Here is a 17,556-nt window from a genome sequence, read left to right as displayed (position 1 = left end):
CTGCATAAAACAGTGAATGTTCAAAAATGTTCCACATAATTGGTCAATGCAAAGTGATGTTCTGAATTTTCAAAACAATACGTTGCACTTTGGTCCCTTATTGTTCAAATTGATCAAAATATTCAGGTAAGGCCTGTGCATGCTCCAGTCAGCATTATCTATTCCCATTTTAAGCTATATTTTGCAATGAAATGCTAGATAGAAGTTGGATATAATTTTTCCATAATAGAAATAGCAAAATGTCTTCCCTGTTAGCCCATAACAAAGAATATTCATATTAAAATGAACCTATTTAATAAGAAGTGTAGCTGCTTTTATGCACTTTTATGACAGTTTGATCATATTTTGGCAAAATCAGCCCTGAAATAAATCTGGTATATGTCTTAGCATAAAGTGTTAAAGCTGAATAAAAAATTGCACAAATCTAGTTTTCTCATGCACAATTTTTAAAGTGATGCTCAGAATTATATAGAACTATGCTGCTTAGGCATTTCTTTAATGAATCGGAGTGAGTGATAGTGCTTTCTTATAAACAAACAGGCACATAGAAACAGTAAAGTGGAAAGGAGGATTCAGAGAACTGCATTATGCTAATCCCAAGAAACTAATTCTTGTGATATAGTATGAGAACAGTCTATATCCCATTCACTTCAAATAAAAAAATATACTGCAGAGGCCATTCAGAAGTTACTGTTACTTCAAAGTACATTCAGCAAATCAATGTAATATGTGTTCACTATTTTGGCAATGTGGGTTGTATGGGTGCTGTCAAAGTTCCAAAACTCTACCAATTCGTCTAGAAGAGAAGGCAATTTGCTTTTAAAAAAATAAATGCAAAACTAAGGGCTCATAATTGTAGTCTCATGCATAAGATAGTAAACAATGGAAGATACATAGATACATTTATTTAAATTTTATGTAGCTTTGTTATTGAATGTAGTTTTAAATGTCAGTGTTTTAGCCTATGTTTAATGAAAAAATAGTACATAAATGGCTTAATAAATATTAATTTTATTAAATGGAACATGTTAATTAATGAGGTTTTCCTTTGAAGAAATTTATAATGTCTGATTTTAAATATATTATGATTATATTTTTATGACACCACCATGATTATTTTAGCGCATAATGTATCTTAAGTAGGTGAATGTTTTATTTATTTGATAATTAAATTATGATTCCTCATTCAGAGTCAGCCAAATATGAAATTTTATGTTTGATATAATTAATATTGATTGTCTACATAAGATGTGTGTAATTTAGGATAGTAAAAATGCTCAAATCTTATTCGTTGTAGCAAAAAGACATGTATTCAGTCCAACTGATAATCTTTATTAAATTGTTTATTAAAAATAATACCTTTTCTTTAAGAGGACCTAATCGTCAAAAATATAGATATATAAAGAGAGTATTATTTGAGGCCAAGTACCAGACTTAATCATCAAATGTGATTTATGTTTTTATAATGTCTCTGATAGCTTTCAGAATCACATTAGAGGCTAAGTTTAAAACATTCTGTTGAGGATATACAATATTCTAATCATTTAGATTAGGGAAATTTTGCAAACATGCTTGTTTTGATCTCCATTTTTTCATTAAGGATCCCATTATTGTGTAATGGGATCTATTTGTTCTAAAGTGACTTTATTTATATAGAATGCTGAATATGAATATATGCTAGAGAACCAGATGCACATTGTAGGCGAACCTTACTTTGTCTAATTATAATATGTGACCTTAAGATAGTTACAAGATAGTGAGTTTTTACACTGTCCAGGTGTAACTACAGAAGCACAGGTCAGAGTGATGTCATTGCTGGCAGCAAACAGCCCATGAGCCAAGGAATGGAGACAGTCTTTAGAAGCTGAGAAATACAAGTTAACAAAGTTTTCCTGTGAGCCCCAGGAGGCTTTCTGCCCTGCTGACAACTTTATTCTAGTTAAGTGAGACCCACTTTGGAAGTCTGACTTCCAATACTGTAAGATAATAAATTGGGAGGCGGAGGGGTTCAGCCACAAGTTTGTGATAATTTTTTTACAGCAGTAATAGAAAACTAGTATAAAGTTTTATAAGTAAAGCCAAATAATATCCCCTCTTCTCATACCGTTTATAACTTGATATACTTCCTCCAGTTATGTCTTTTGTTATACTCTTACATATGAGACAATCTATATCTGTACCTTAGGACAAAGCTATTTACCCTTGAAAAAATTAAAATTCTTTCTATTATCTTGCATGTATGGTTTATTTTCTTTATCATTATTGTGTTGTGCAGACTTTATACTACCCACATTAATAACTTTTAATCAGAATAACTAACTTCTAATTCAGAGAAAAGTTGGAGATAGAAAGCTCAGAACTGTGCTATAGTCAAGTATTTTAGCAGGTTACCAAAGCTTCAAAATATACCTAACACAACTTTCTATAGTTGTAAACCTCTTCTTTACACCTCTTTTAAGGTGGTAAAAATGAACATATTCGTTAACATGACAAAAAAAGAAAACCACTTTATAACACCCCAAAATAAGAAAAGAAAGTACATAAATTTAAATTTATGCTTCATAATCAATGTTTTATTTTTCAGTTTTACTAAGAGAGCACTCAGATATCCAAGATTATTCATTAATTAACTCAACTTAATAATTCAAGATTTTAAGTTAGCTATAGTCTTAGAAATAGTTTAAGCTGACAAAGAAAAAAAATAGTAATGTAAAAAAAACCCATAATACTATGTTATGATTTATGTTACTTTATCAGATAACTAGTATAAAATATTTAGAAACTCAGATGTAACTAGACTGACTCTTCATTGAAAGCAAATACAAATTTGTTAAAGATAAATAAGCAAATAAATAAGATATACAGGTGTATTATCCTAAAGAAAAATACACAGAGCTATTTAACATTTTTTAAAGCACACAAAATTGTTATACCAGTCTAAAGATTTATCTTAACTATGAACATAGATTCTGAAAATGTTTATGAACTAGCGGTTGCTCAAAGGATTGTTTTTCCTTAAGATACTGTACACTTAATGTGTTCAAATTTGATTTTTTTATTCTCTGAGAATTTGGGAATATTTTATTTACTTAAGCACTTATTAATACCAGTAGGTCAATGAAAATAGAGCTCTTTTCATTTAAGACATGTAATAGTTGGAACGCATTTCACACCTACACAAAAGAGAAAATCTTCTCCTAAGTGCAAGCGTACAGATTTATAGACACATGGAGAGTTTGTTGTTGTTTCCAGTTTTTATTTTTTGTTTCAAGTTTTTGTTTAAATTCCAGTTATTTAACACATAGTGTGACATTGGTTTCAGGAGTAGATTGAGTGCTTCATCAGTTCACAAAGCACTCAGTCCTCATCCCAACAAGTACCCTCCTTAATATCCATCACCCATTTAGCCCATCTTCTGACCACCTCCCCTTTATCAACCATCAATTTGTTCTCTATCATTGAGTATATTATGGTTTGCCTCCTCTCTTTCCGTTTTGCCCTTTCTCCTATGTTCATCTGTTTTGTTTCTTAACTCCACATCTGAGTAAAATCAGATAGTATGTCTTTCTCTTACAGACTTAATTTGCTTAGAATAATACACTCTAGATGCAAATGGCAAGATTTCATTCTTTTTGATGGCTGAGTAATATTCCTTTGTATATGTATATTTATCACTTCTTTATCCATTCATCGGTAGATGGTCATTAGGGCTCTTCCACAATTTGGCTATTGTTGACAGTGTTTCAGTAAATACCAGTTTGCATTCCCACCAAGAGTGTAACTGGTGCAGCCTCTTTGGAAAACAGTATGGAGGTTCTTTAGAAAGTTAAAAATAGAGCTAAACTAAGACCCAGCAATTGCACTCCTATGTATTTATCCAAAGGATACAAAATACAAACTGTATTACTCTTGAAATTCTTTCTGGAAGGAGAGAAAGGGAAAGGAAAGGAAGAGGAGAGGAGGGGAAAGGAGGAAGAAGGGAGGAAAAGACAGAGAAAGGGGAATGAAGGAAGGCAGCAAGGAAGGAAAGGAGAGAGGGAGAGGGGAGAGAAAGAAAGAAAACACCTGGCTGGGCCAAAGAGCCCTTGAGGTGCTTGTTGGGAAACAGTTTTCCCTGTATATATCAAAATTCTTCAGCACAGTCAATATCTTCTCTATCCAGGATATTTGTAGAGCTAATGGCCTTGGAAGATAGGGGGTCGTTTTCACTCAAGATCGTGTTATAGATCTGTTTGCTGTGGAGGATAAGGGAGATAATACCTCTTCAGGTCAAAATTCACACAGGTTTGCTAGGAGCCACTGTAAAAGATTAGAATTATCTGAAATTGTGTTTCCTTAGCTGTGATACTAACTCACTGTGTGTGGAATTCACCTGGCTCTGTTTCTGCATCATCTCATGAACTTGGGGGAAGCAGGAGGAACCCATGCAAACATGAAGTTGATATTGCCTGCTGTGCTATAATAAAGTTCTTTTCTGTGATCCAGGAATTTCAGTGAAACTGTGGTTGGCTAACTTGGCTAATTTGTTAGCTTGTAGGATAAAATTTCATACCCTTCTCTGCTGTTGACAAGGGCATTTCTTTAACCATGCAGTTTCCTTGAATCTTTTAGGTAAGTCGTGGGCATCATCATGGATGATCTCCAAAGTTGTTAAAGCATTAAGTTTCAAAAGTGTAAAAAAAAATAGGCTTATTAAAAAAAAAACAAACAGACCAACATGGCTTTATATGACTTTCAGTTGCTATAGTATTAGAAATCTTTGAATTAATAAGTATACATATACCTTGCCACATCACTCATCATCCTGAAATATGGTAATTAATGAAATATTTAATCATTTTATTTGTGAAAGAGAAAAACTGGGAATCCAAAAGAACCTAGTCCTCGTGAAAGATTAATTGTAACTTGGGAAATATATTTTAATGTTTAATTATTTATTTTAGAGGAAGAAAGAGATGAACAAAGGACAGAGAGTGGGGGGAAGAAGAGTTTTCCTAAAAAGGCTATTATTCTTGAGGAATCAAGCAGAAAATCACTTCCTACTCCAGAAAGAATCCCTCTATCTTTCTTGCCATGATACTATGCTCACGTGAGTGTTTGTTAATGTTGTTTTACCATCCTTTGCTGGATAATATATTCTTCCATTTTTCTTAGAATCTTAAAATATTTGCAATTCATAAAAAAATCTGATACTACAGATGTATTTAAAATATAAAGTAAAATTCTGTTCCAGTTCTCCCCACTCCCTCTCTTCCTCCTTGTGAGCTATTTTAGATAATTTGTTTATAAATTATTCTCTAGTGTCACCCACAAGTTTAAATAATAGGCTTCTGTGCTACTATTTGATATGTCCATTATAGATCTTTAAGTCTATTTTCACCTCACTACATGTAACTCTCCTGTTTTATAAGTTACTGTCTATCCACATACTATTTTTAAGTCCTAAGAAAGCAGAAATGTATGTCTCTTTTTTCCACTGCTATATTCTTAGTGGTAGAATAAGGTCTGTCACTCAGCTTTTGTTGAACTAATAAATAAATAGTAAATAGATAAAAAATGCTCTCATATCAATCCTCAAACTTTTACCCTCCAATTTTTGATACTGTGCATATTTTTCTTATTCTTCTTTTAGTTAAATTGAAAACTTCAATAAATATACCTAAATTAAGTGCTTTACTTCATGAACTGGAAACTCTTGGGTTTCTAATGATGAATATTCTCATTTTTTCTCAGTTACCTCTTCTTTACTGTAGGTTATGATTCCTAAGCTATAATTATATTCATAGCCTGCATTTTGATGGTTTCAAAATTTATATCACAATTTTAGATATAATCTATGAATTATACAGTAGTAATTCCATTTGGTCATCTAAAGGTAAATGCAAGATTCAAAAAATTATTGCAAACGAGGTTTCACAGGTTAGAATAATTGTCTAGATGCTGATCCTTTACACTGTGACTTTATTTAGAATTATGTTTCTATTTCTCTTTTTTATTATTACCGCAAACACTCTGAGGCTGTCATTGTATTTAACATTACCTTAATTTAACAGGCAATTGATTTATATATCCTATACCATTCTCTTCTGTACTCTGACCTATCCTATACCCTACTACCAGTTTGTCTAATCAACTTTCATAGTTCTTCTATTTTTTTTTAGTTGCAAACTCCAGGTATTTCATATATGTCCAAACTATTGTTGTTCATATATACACATTATAAGCTCTAAAAGATTGAAACCACATGGCATTGTGAAACATACCACTATGAAATGTGCTTCAGTGACAATATCATTTCCAGGTATTTTGTCAGAATCCCATGAAAACAAAACTTAAGGAAAAGCCTTCATAACACAACAAAATAAAACCCATTCATTTTACAACATTAGAGATTTGCTTTTCATATTTAATCATAATCTGTCTTGAAATGATTTTTATATGCTAAATGAGCTAGAGTTCTTATTGTTTTCAATTAAAGGATTACTAGTATCTGAAACTATAAAGGGTCTGAGATCTTACCCTATGTGCAAGTTAACAAGTTAACCTGCTACACATAAACATGTGACACCATACACACACACACACACACACACACACACACACACCACACCATTTACCTGCAAAGTGTCTTAGCAGCACGTGTTCCCACACAGAGTGATGTGATGAGGTTCAGACATACCTGCATTTGAGGGGGGTTTGTACCACAAAGAAGGAACCCTAAATGATGAAGCTTCTATCTGTAATGAGCAGCTGTCAGACCTGTACCTTTGCCTCTCTGAAAGGAGAAAAATTTTGCTTTATATAATAGACAAATCATCCTTATATAGAGAAAAATTTTTCTAGGTTTATTTCCTTTGGAAATTATGCGAATAGATTCAGGGGAGATGAATCCTTAAATCTCTCCTAAGCAGGTCACTATCTCTAAATTCCAAGGAATGCATGTCATTTAATACTAGACTGTGCTGAAATATGAAAATATTCATTAAGCATTATTTCCCAACAATATATTTTTTTTCAAAATCTATTAGTAAATAGTCATCCTTTCCCCAATGTTCTGCAGAGCAAATTGGTTGTGTAGCATATTTGCGTATGAAGATGAATCTGTTCTGCATTCCCTAGTCTATTCAAATGGTGTATTTCTATTTTCACATTAATAATCTAATGTCACATTGTTCACATTAATCCTGTAGCATTTTATGATATCCTTATGATGAATTACGTTACCTGATAGGGCAAATTCCCTGCATCTTTTTTTTTTTTTGTTAAAGGATGTTTCTAATTATTTTTGACCATTTATAATTACAAAGAAAGTTTATAATCATTTGTTAAGTCCCATGAATAAAATTTTTGGAATTTTATTGAAATTGAATTGAATCTATAAGTCAGTATTATATGCTTTATAATGTTTAATAACCTTATTTATAAACATCACATCTTTTTCATGGATTTTATTTGAATTTAAAATATAAATAAATTAATTGTTAGGTTAGATCAACATGTCAATTCTCTATCATCAATAAAGGGTGTAAAAATTGAGGCTTAATCATTCAGTGGAACCTGGATTACAGTGAAAATAATAACTTACAATTGCCCACATTAATAAAGATTAATCTCAACAAATAATACTGAACAAGAAAGACAAATTTCTGAGAATAATACAATTTTAGTATGAGTATGCCCCATGCCATATCGGGGATAAATTCGGTAGATCTGTCAATCCTGGTTTCAGATTAGTAGTTCACTTAGTATCTCTCTTAGCTAGTCCTAAAGTATGAGGACTTGATAACACTACACTTCATCCTAGACTCATCTGGCAATTGAGGGGGCCATCTGTGTTAACTTGTTATCTTTCTCCAGAGGAAAAACAACCTTTCATAACTTCATTATAGAAAGCAGTTTTGCAACAAGGAGCAACATGTTCACTGGAATTAGGCTTCTACCTTCCCACAGAAACCGGATCTCTCTTGATGTTTGCATTTCAAAGAGATGACTCCCAGATTTTTGAGAAAGACATCCTTGGGACATAAGAAGTGACAAAAGCCAGCTAAAAGGGGACCTCTCACATCTTCAAAAGAAAGTATATACATTTCAAAGAGATGGAAAAGTGCTTACAATTACATGTTTTCTAAGGAAAATGTTCAAAGAAAAAAAGAGGAGAAGGAAATCTCTCCCTCCTTTTCTCTTTTTTTCTCCCTTATTTTCAACAGATAGTATTTCACCACTTATTTTAATTTGTATTGGTCTTTCAGTTATCAGATAAAATACAAGATGCCAAGTTAAGTTTGAATTTCACGTCAATATTTTTAGTATAAGTATGTCTCATAGTAAGTGTGGAACAAATTTCATAAATCTGTCGATCCTCAATCCAGGATAATTGTTAACATAAGATAGAAGACAAAATTCCTATCAACACAGGAGCCCAAGATAACTGTGTCAGGCAGAATATCCCACAGCAACATCCAGAAAATACAGGGTTTCAAACAGAAAGAACAGAAACTCTGCTTTCCCATTCAAGCCTCATTTGTGAAAGCTCTGATACATAATAATTCTTAAGAGAAGGTAGGTAAAGGCAGCTAGGATTCAGAGGAGATTCCCAAGATGATCCACACAAAGAACCTAATGCAAATACTAAATAAATTTTTAGATGGAGATCTTAGTAAGTTAAGAGGGGGACTTCATCCCAAGCAAAAGATGGGGCATGAAGGGGCATTTAAATTAATCAATTAGTCCAAAATAATTTTTAAATGTACCTGCCTATTTTATATTGCAGCTATTCAAATCCAACTAGAATACTTAAGATGAAGATCATTATCTCTGTGAGGATGAAAAGACTAATAAATTACTAACAGCCCATCCCAAGTGGAACATAGTTTACACTTGTTCTTTGATATGCAGTTAGAGATGCTGCTTGTAGACCCTAATCACTTAAACTCAGAATTATTCTTAAGACTTCACTCAAAAACACTTATTCTATTTGTAATTATAATGCTTTACCTTCAAGATCTTAGAAATTGCTATTATTTGTCTAAAGTTAAAATTCCCTGTTGCTTGAACCCATCTTGGGAGTTTTCAATATAAAGGCTTGTGAATAATTCTCTTTTATAGCATTCTCTGCAATCTTGCTTCTTAGATTCATATCATTCAGTTGTTGAGAAAATTGAGAGGTGACACTTTTGAAACTTGCATGCACTTTTATTTAAAAAAAAACTACTGTCATCATACAACATTTTTTGATTAACAAATAAAAACTCTGGGCTTTCTTTTTCTCTTCAGTAGACCATAAAAAGTAAATTATGGGGCCATCACTACGTCTCCCAAGGGAAAAACTCTCAGTAGGGTAGTACTTGAATTAAACTGCCATGAAAAGAAAAAAATAGTATGTAAATCATTAAATCATGTTTCTCAGTTAAGTTCATACACATGCAATTCATATATCTAAATCTGGCCAGGAATGCTACAGTTGGTTGGAATATTTCCATGCCTCAACAACCTACATATTAAATTGATTGATCACTTAAACCATCTCCTGCTTCCTTTGATCTCCCATCATTTGCTATAGTGTTTGATGACTGACATCACCAGCAGGGGTACATCATCTAGACAGAGCGCTAGCCTAGAGAAATGAAAAAGAAACAAAAACGTGTCTGTCAAAAATACATGATCAAAAAAATGATATTTCACAGGCATATTATCACTGTCAGCTAAATGAAGAGGTAAGTGAAATAAATGCAATCTGAAATTAGAGATGAAAAGAGATCCTACAACTTAAATTTTCAAAGACAGAACAATGCTGAGGGTAAAATTATTTATGAATGCCACATTGTTTTACAGTCCAAGGCATAGAAACAATTTTCAGATAATTCATATCTTCACTCTTCTATAATATTTATGCAGTTTGGGAGCTGCGTGGTTTGTTGTTTCTGATTTAACACTCTTATGCTTTTTTTCCTCTTCTGAATGTAAAACAACAAACAAGAGCTACTGTAAGATCAGAGCATTTTGTATCAGCATATCTGAATATGCCTGTCAATCAGTCATGTTTTCTTATCAGTTACACCAATTGTTTTCCACTGTATATGAAGGGAAATAAATTATACCATCTGGATTTCTCTTAACAAAATACATTTAAAGAATAGCTTCAAATGTAGTTTATAGCTTAATGCTCTCCATAGCAATGATCTGAGATAGCATCCTACTGCTATTTTTAATTGCAACTCTGGCAGGAAAGGATTAAGCATCAGTATCAAAGTTACAGAGTCAAATAGGTCAATCTCTTATCCATGGGTCCTTGTACCATGATGCTATTTACCATTCCTACTATTCTGTCCTAAAACCCTCGCCTCAGCCTTTATTGAAGAGCTCTATTGCCTGAAGATCTCAATTAAAAAAGAAAAATCTAAGTAAACATTTTACTTCTTAAATCTTTTTATAGAAAAAATAGTTATGTATTTTCTATCTCTGTGTTAGTTTATGCAATCCTATACCTAGAACCATTGTTTCTATTTTGCACTGGAGTGACAGGCACTATGACCTCACAGGTCTTTTACCCCTCCAATTTCTAAGATTAAACTGAATTGTAATGACAAGTTATTTGTGCAGAAACACTTAGACTAATGAAAGAAGCTTGTATTAAAACTTGAAATTTCAGAGTGCAATTCCTAAGGGAGTTGTTGCCAACGTTTCATCCCCAGCACCCTCCCTCTGACTAACTCTTCTGGCTACACAGCTTTACTTGTGTCAAATGCAGGAGTTTCCTCAGCTTCTCTCTGCCCTTCAGGAGTCCTCATCACCTTAATTGTGGTGAATTGTTTGAAATACCCTACTCAGAAAACTTGCTTTCTCTCTTCTTCTTTTGTTTTCATGCTAAATCCTAACCTGGGTTCAGAACATTTTTAAGTAATCTGATTAAAACCCAGTGAAATTAAACACAAGGGAGAGAACAGAATATAAAAGAAGTCAGATAACCTAAAGGAGATCAATCTCAATCTATTTTTAAGCTTATTAATAATGTGGGGCCTGCCTTCTCCCACAGGCATGTACTTCTGGGATTTACAGCTCTAAGCCAACGGGAATGTTTCACTTTGATATGCTTTGTCTTTGGGCACCTTGGCCCCACATTTGAACGCCTCAAAAATTCAGTAGTTGTCGTATTACTGCTTTCAATTGCCTTCAGTTTTCCTGGACTTCCTGAAATACTTGTTCCTTATTCCTTCTTGAAGTAAACTGCTGTCCTGGGGTGGGGTGGGGGGTGTTGATCCGTTAAAGGACAAAAATCAACTGAGTATATTTCAAAGATCTCATTGGCTTTATTCAATGATTCATGAGTCAGGCAGCATCCCATCTAGCAGATAGGAAGAAGCTCCAAAGAGCTTACAGAATGAAAGCTTCTGATAGGCAGAAGGAGATGGGACAAAGAAGTTAGTAGCAGAGTAGTCTGGTTTCAGACAGAGTCCCTTTTCTTTGGAACATGGCAGGGGTCTGTCAGGCACATTACCTCACTAATGCTCACTAACCGGGAAGTTCCACACTGACCAGTTAAGATTTCTGGTAGTGGGTGAAACCGCAATTTGGGTAGATAATAAGTCTCAGTATGCTGTTGTAGGTTTAGCACGTGAGTCCATTTTGTATTTGTTGCCTCTTCTTTAACATCCCCTGTCATGTTTAGGACATAATTCTCAATTTAGCTACTAAAAGTTTCCAAATCTGTTTAGATTTAATCATTTGCATAGTTTACCCTACACTTGTTCTGATTTCTCCCATGAAGATAAGTAACAATATTAAGCTGCCTACAAATAAAAAGCCTTTTCCCCATTTTTTCTCCTCCTTAGTATCAAACATATACTTGTTCTCCATCCTAAAAATATTATCTTCCTTCTCACATACTCAATATAAAAACAAAAAGCATTAACATAATCATAAATATGAAGGATAGGCCAGCAAAGAAGTGATTTTTAGCAGAAGAAAATCAATAAAGACCTTACAGAGAAGATGTTAGGTCACACAATTATGCAATTTGTAAGTATATCTGAAAAAAGTATATTGCTTTGGGTCACTAATGGATTGAATTATGAAAGGAGTTCAATGATCTCATTAGATGTGTTTTCCTTTATTTTAAATTGTGTTTATTTAATTTTGTGTTGTTCTATTGTTTATATAGGATGGGCCCTGGAGCTGGGAACATTGCATCATAACAGACTCTACATATCTCACCTAGTCAAAAACTAGCAATCCAAGGTCTTACAAAATAAATCTCAAAGAAGCAGGATCTATGATAGAGCTTGAAGAACTCTATTCTTGTTTATTTGAAATTGGTTTCAAATATATTTACTAAAGAAATTGATTAAGGACACTTTTTCTCCTTCTAAACAAAGTCACATGTAGGATTCCCTATGTATAGCAAAAAAAAGGTGTATAAAAGATACTTAAAATGCTTCACCAACTTTGAACAAAACTTGACTCAAAGATACTCTTTATTAGATTAGGATTATTAGTTTACGTTTTGTTCCATTATTTGCTTATTTAAAAAATTACATGTGGGGCACATGAATGGCTCAGTAAGGTAAGCATCCAACTCTTGATTTAAGCTCAGATCATGATCTCGTAGTCATGAGATTGAGCCCCGTGTCAGGCTCTGTGCTAGGGGTGGAGCCTGCTTACGATTCTCTCTCCCCCACTCATGCACTCTCTTTCTCATTCTAAAAAATAAATAAATGAATAAAAATTAAAAACTGTTTGTGTTTTATAATAGTCCATTATAGAAAAAGACCTGCAACAGAGTACCAAATATATGCATGAATGTCAATGAGATAAACAAGCAAGTTTCTTTTGAGTTGATCAAATGCTATTAACACTTTCTATAGAACTTCACTCTAGATGTTCTACACATTATCATTTGATAAATAAGATATTAGTTCTTTGATTTCTGGGAATGTCTGTTAGACGGCCTTTCTTCTATCCTGATGGCAATTATTTTCTGCCAATTTAATTTGAAAAAAATCTTATACATGTCATTTATACAGTTTTTGAGGGCAGAACCTATAAAATTGAGATAAAAATGGGGTTCCTGGATGACTCATTTGGTTAAGCGTTCAACTCTTGATTTTGGCTCAGGTCATAATCTCACAGTTTATGAGATGGAGCCCTGCACTGGCACTGTGCTGACAGTGTGGAGCCTGCATAAGACTCTCTCTCCCCCTCTCTTTCTGCCCTTTGCCCCCAAAAATAAATAAATAAATAAACTTTTTTTTAAAAATTGAGAAAAATAATATTAGAAAAACACTACCCCTTGGGCCTACGAAAAATGCTTCTCAATTTTGCTACTATAATGAACATTCCAACTTACACTAAATAAAAGTTAACCTGAAACTTGCTCTTCATTGTAACAGATGGCACTCAATTTGATCATTTCTAACCAAGATATCAATTTGCCTCCTAGAATGCTGACAACATAGAAAGTATACAAGACCAAGCATCTATGAATTGAACATACAGTATGAAGTGGAATGAAGGGACTCGAAGGGACTCAAAGGTACTCATTTGTAACTATCATCACCTGACCCAACAAAAGCACTCTGTATGATTTTCCTGTGCTTCCTTATCATATGCAATTGATAGCAGTATATGTAGGCAGAGTGGGCCATACTTCTAGACTTGCCTAAGGTTTATGGGGATGCTGTAGTCAACTATGAAATTATCTAATAATTAACCAAAGTCTGGATTTAGTATTCACTGTTACCAAGGTGACCAACCTTGTTTGTTCAAAGACAAAGAAACAGAGAATTACTTAGCTTGACTAATGGGAAAAATACTCTGTGCACACAGGTCAACTGTAATTTCTATTTCCCATACACAGTATTATACAGCTTAATTTTACTCATGATAAAACTAGGCAAAATGCCGGGCGCCTGGGTGGCTTAGTCGGTTAAGCATCCGACTTTCGCTTAGGTCATGATCTCATAGTTCATGGGTTCGAGCCCCACATCGGGCTCTGTGCTGACTGCCAGCTCAGAGCCTGGAGCCTGCTTCAGTCTGTGACTCCCTCTCTCTCTGACCCTCCCCTGCTCACGCTGTCTCTCTCTCTCTCCCCTAGAAATAAATAAAAAACATTAAAAAAAAACTAGGCAAAATGCCTTGACCTGGCTTTCACATTCACCTTGTTCACAGTTCAAGATTAGACTATCAATTATATATACACTTTTACTTCTTTGCTTTTATTTTGACTTAGTCCTATCTCTCCTTTCCACCTAAAATATTGCCTTTACTAAATATAGACATGTATATAACAATATATTACAAATAACTTGAGCTGCTATGAATGGTCAGTTTAGATATATCTATCTCTGTCCATATCTATTTGTCTATCTTCCTATCTATCTCTCTGGATTTATTGAAGATGATTTTATTTCCTTTAAGTATCTTAATAGTCAATCTGGAAACATCTATAAACTAAGCTATTTCACTTATGTCTATATTTTATTTAGTAAGTCCAGAAAATATCATTGTATTAATTTGCTGAAGTAGGAGGAGCTCGGGTGACATTACAAAAACAAGTGATAATAGAAACAGACAGTGCTGATGCTTAATTCAAGCACTTGTTTATTTTCTTCTTCTTTTTAATATGCTTATTGATTTAAAACTAAAGAACTTAAGTAACAAAGTCATATATCAATGGAAAACACAAATTATTAAATAAAGGTTGCCAAAAACACATGAAAATCAATTTATTGCACACCAGTCTATTTCTTCAAAGATCCATAATTTGAAGGCAAATGTAGTATAACTGTAACTAATCATCCCACACATCAGTTTTGTTTTCCATTAGTTCAGTAATATACTGAAAATGATAAATACAAAAATCACACTGAAAGTAAATTAATTTTCATAAGAATAGTGCTTTAAGATTCTAGTCTTCCTTTCACAGATAGGGTATAATTTTACCCTAAGTGATTAGATTTTATTTGGATCATGACACTCTATTATATAAATTTACTCTTCTAAACCGTCGAAATCATTGCTCTGAAGTTGAAAATATTCATATTGATATAATTGCCTTAGGCCTTTCTGAAACAACATTTAGTTTTTCTGAATAGACAGTAATTTATTAAACTGGGTAAATATGTTATCAAATACAGAAAATGGCATATATCATTAAAAATATAAGAGTATCCAATTAGTTCACAGGCATCATATTATTTTTAAGAATATAGTAATGATAAACATGTCACTTTAGCATCTGAAGATTACTTATATTTTTATTTCCTTTCTATCATTATGTCAATATTAATTAAACTATTAGTATGACTAAATTCATAAACTGGTTATTTTTAAGGATTAAAGTTATTCTGATCACTTAAACAGATTTCTTATTTTATATTTTAAGATTATTTTTCTTGCTATTGTTAAATCAAACTACTGACCAGTCTACAATATAATTAGGAACATTAGTTAACCATATTTAAAATTAAAGATATTCTGATTATTTGTGATACAATCAGGTTTATTTATACCTTTTAAAGTTATATAAACCTAGGAATGTTCACATCACCATTTTAGGCATGACAAATACAATAAAGTAATGCATTTATTGAACATATAATTTCTAAGTAGTACTGATATGTCGCAAAGTTCAATATGAAGTTAAAAATTTACTTATGGAAACTCGCTACTCATTCCTTCATTGAATGACCAAGGGTCATACATAATGCAATCGCGTAATTGCTAAGAATGGGATTAATCAAATTAAAGCTTAAGAATATTGACTGTCAATTTGTTTTAACAGTTTTATTATAGTAACAGTCTTCAATTTGGTAACTCTGCTTTAAAATGAAAACAAACTGGGGCTTTGCTATAGGTTTAAATTAAGCTCGCTATTTAGGCCTTGACACATCCAAAATAAGAACATTATTCAACACTAGCACAACTTCCCTGTATATCAGCGAGAACTGTTGGAGCCTGGTGTCCTCTGTAGACACTGAACACAATTACTTGATGAGTGGAAAGGTGGTTGTTTTTCATCGACTTGAAAGGGCATATGCAATAATTAAAATTTTGTTTGAAAAACTGACTTCACCCTTTTGAACCTGGCTTGAGAAAATGATGACTGAAGCAGTCTTCAGTGGAATTGCGTTTGGCCACCCTCAACTAGATCTTAGTAAAATTCCTCTGCTCCTTCATTTGACAAGTGAACTAAAGATACTTTTCTATCACACATAGATCTTTATATTCATGTTTACAGAATACGGCGAATGCAAAGCGGAAGTAATAAATATCACTGGCTAAATTTCAAATATTTTTTAAAAATTTACTCAATTCTCCTGTTTTTATAGATATATGAAGATAAGTGAGGCTGCTTCATACTGCCCTTCCACCACCATTACCATATGTATATTAGTGAATCAAATGCAGCATTTTTTTTGTAGGTTTTGAAGCCTGACAGTAATAATGTACAAATTAAAATTATTTAATTGAGAAGGTTCTTGCTAAGCAATTTCTAAATAGTCTATGCAGAGCTCCCTCCATCTATGGGTACTTTAATGGTAAATAAAAGTAATTGCCTTTTGTGGTCATCATCACTGATAGTTTAGAACAAGCACCCCACGGAGCATTTCATATTGTGAAAAAATCAGAATACATGCATGCAATTACAAAGGCAGAAAGATCTCTACATCTTCAGGTAACTACAAAAAATGGAATATTTCTAAACCTGACATATACAGCAAGAGTTCCCTGAATGCCTAATTACCTAATAATGTTGAGATCGTCTAAGACTGTAAAGGTGCTATTGAGTGACTGCCCCATAATAACAGGGAGTCGCTCCTGACTGTCAGATTAATGTCAATCAGAAAAACTACTTTGTCTGTCTTCTCTGTACTAAAAGCCTCTGTCCTGCCACAGCTCCTCATTTGCTGGAAATGTACACCCATGCAAAGTTCTTCTCCACCCCTCTCTTGGTCAGGAATACCACTCAGCTGTTGAGCGGATCACTGTCTGCACTGGTGCTAAAAACGCCGGAGACACTGACAGATGAAAGCCTCAGCAGCTTGGCAACCCCACGTCCCCTGACCTCATTTACTCCCAGGTGCAGCTTGCAAATTAGTGCCATTTCAAGGGACATTGACATAGCAGCCTAGTTCACGGGGGCTAGGGCTGCCTTGGTACCAGTGGCTGGCTCTGTGGCTACAACTGGGACGCTGTTTGGGAGTCTCATCATTGGTTATGCCAGGAATCTTTCTCTGAAGCAACAGCTCTTCTCCTACACCATTCTGGGCTTTGCCATCTCGGAGGACATGGGACTCTTTTGCCTGATGGTCGCCTTTCTCATCCTCTTCGCCATATGAAAGAGCCGTCTCTGCCTCCCATAGGTCTTTCTCCTGTGCCTTGTCTGCCCTGTATGTTCCTTTTCCTATTCTTCCCAGGCAGCCAGGGGGAAGTGATTGGCTCAGTTTGACAGAGGGAAGACAAATTAATACTGTATTAATTAGAAAAAGAAAAGAAAGAAAAACTACTTTGATTTTCTGATGCATTGAAGTTATTGACTCTAAAAGCTGAAATCAGAGA

The 17,556-nt window shown here is 33.7% G+C and overlaps 1 pseudogene; it reads left to right on the top strand.

Annotated features, from left to right (window-relative positions):
- Positions 1-16,910: 16,910 nt before the first annotated feature.
- Positions 16,911-17,336, top strand: LOC144234659 (ATP synthase F(0) complex subunit C2, mitochondrial pseudogene; annotated as a pseudogene).
- Positions 17,337-17,556: the final 220 nt, after the last annotated feature.

This window comes from Crocuta crocuta, unplaced genomic scaffold (genome assembly GCF_008692635.1).
Source record: "Crocuta crocuta isolate KB4526 unplaced genomic scaffold, BGI_CrCroc_1.0 scaffold115, whole genome shotgun sequence".
Taxonomy (NCBI): Eukaryota; Metazoa; Chordata; class Mammalia; order Carnivora; family Hyaenidae; genus Crocuta; species Crocuta crocuta.
This window is presented reverse-complemented; position numbering and strand designations above follow the sequence as displayed.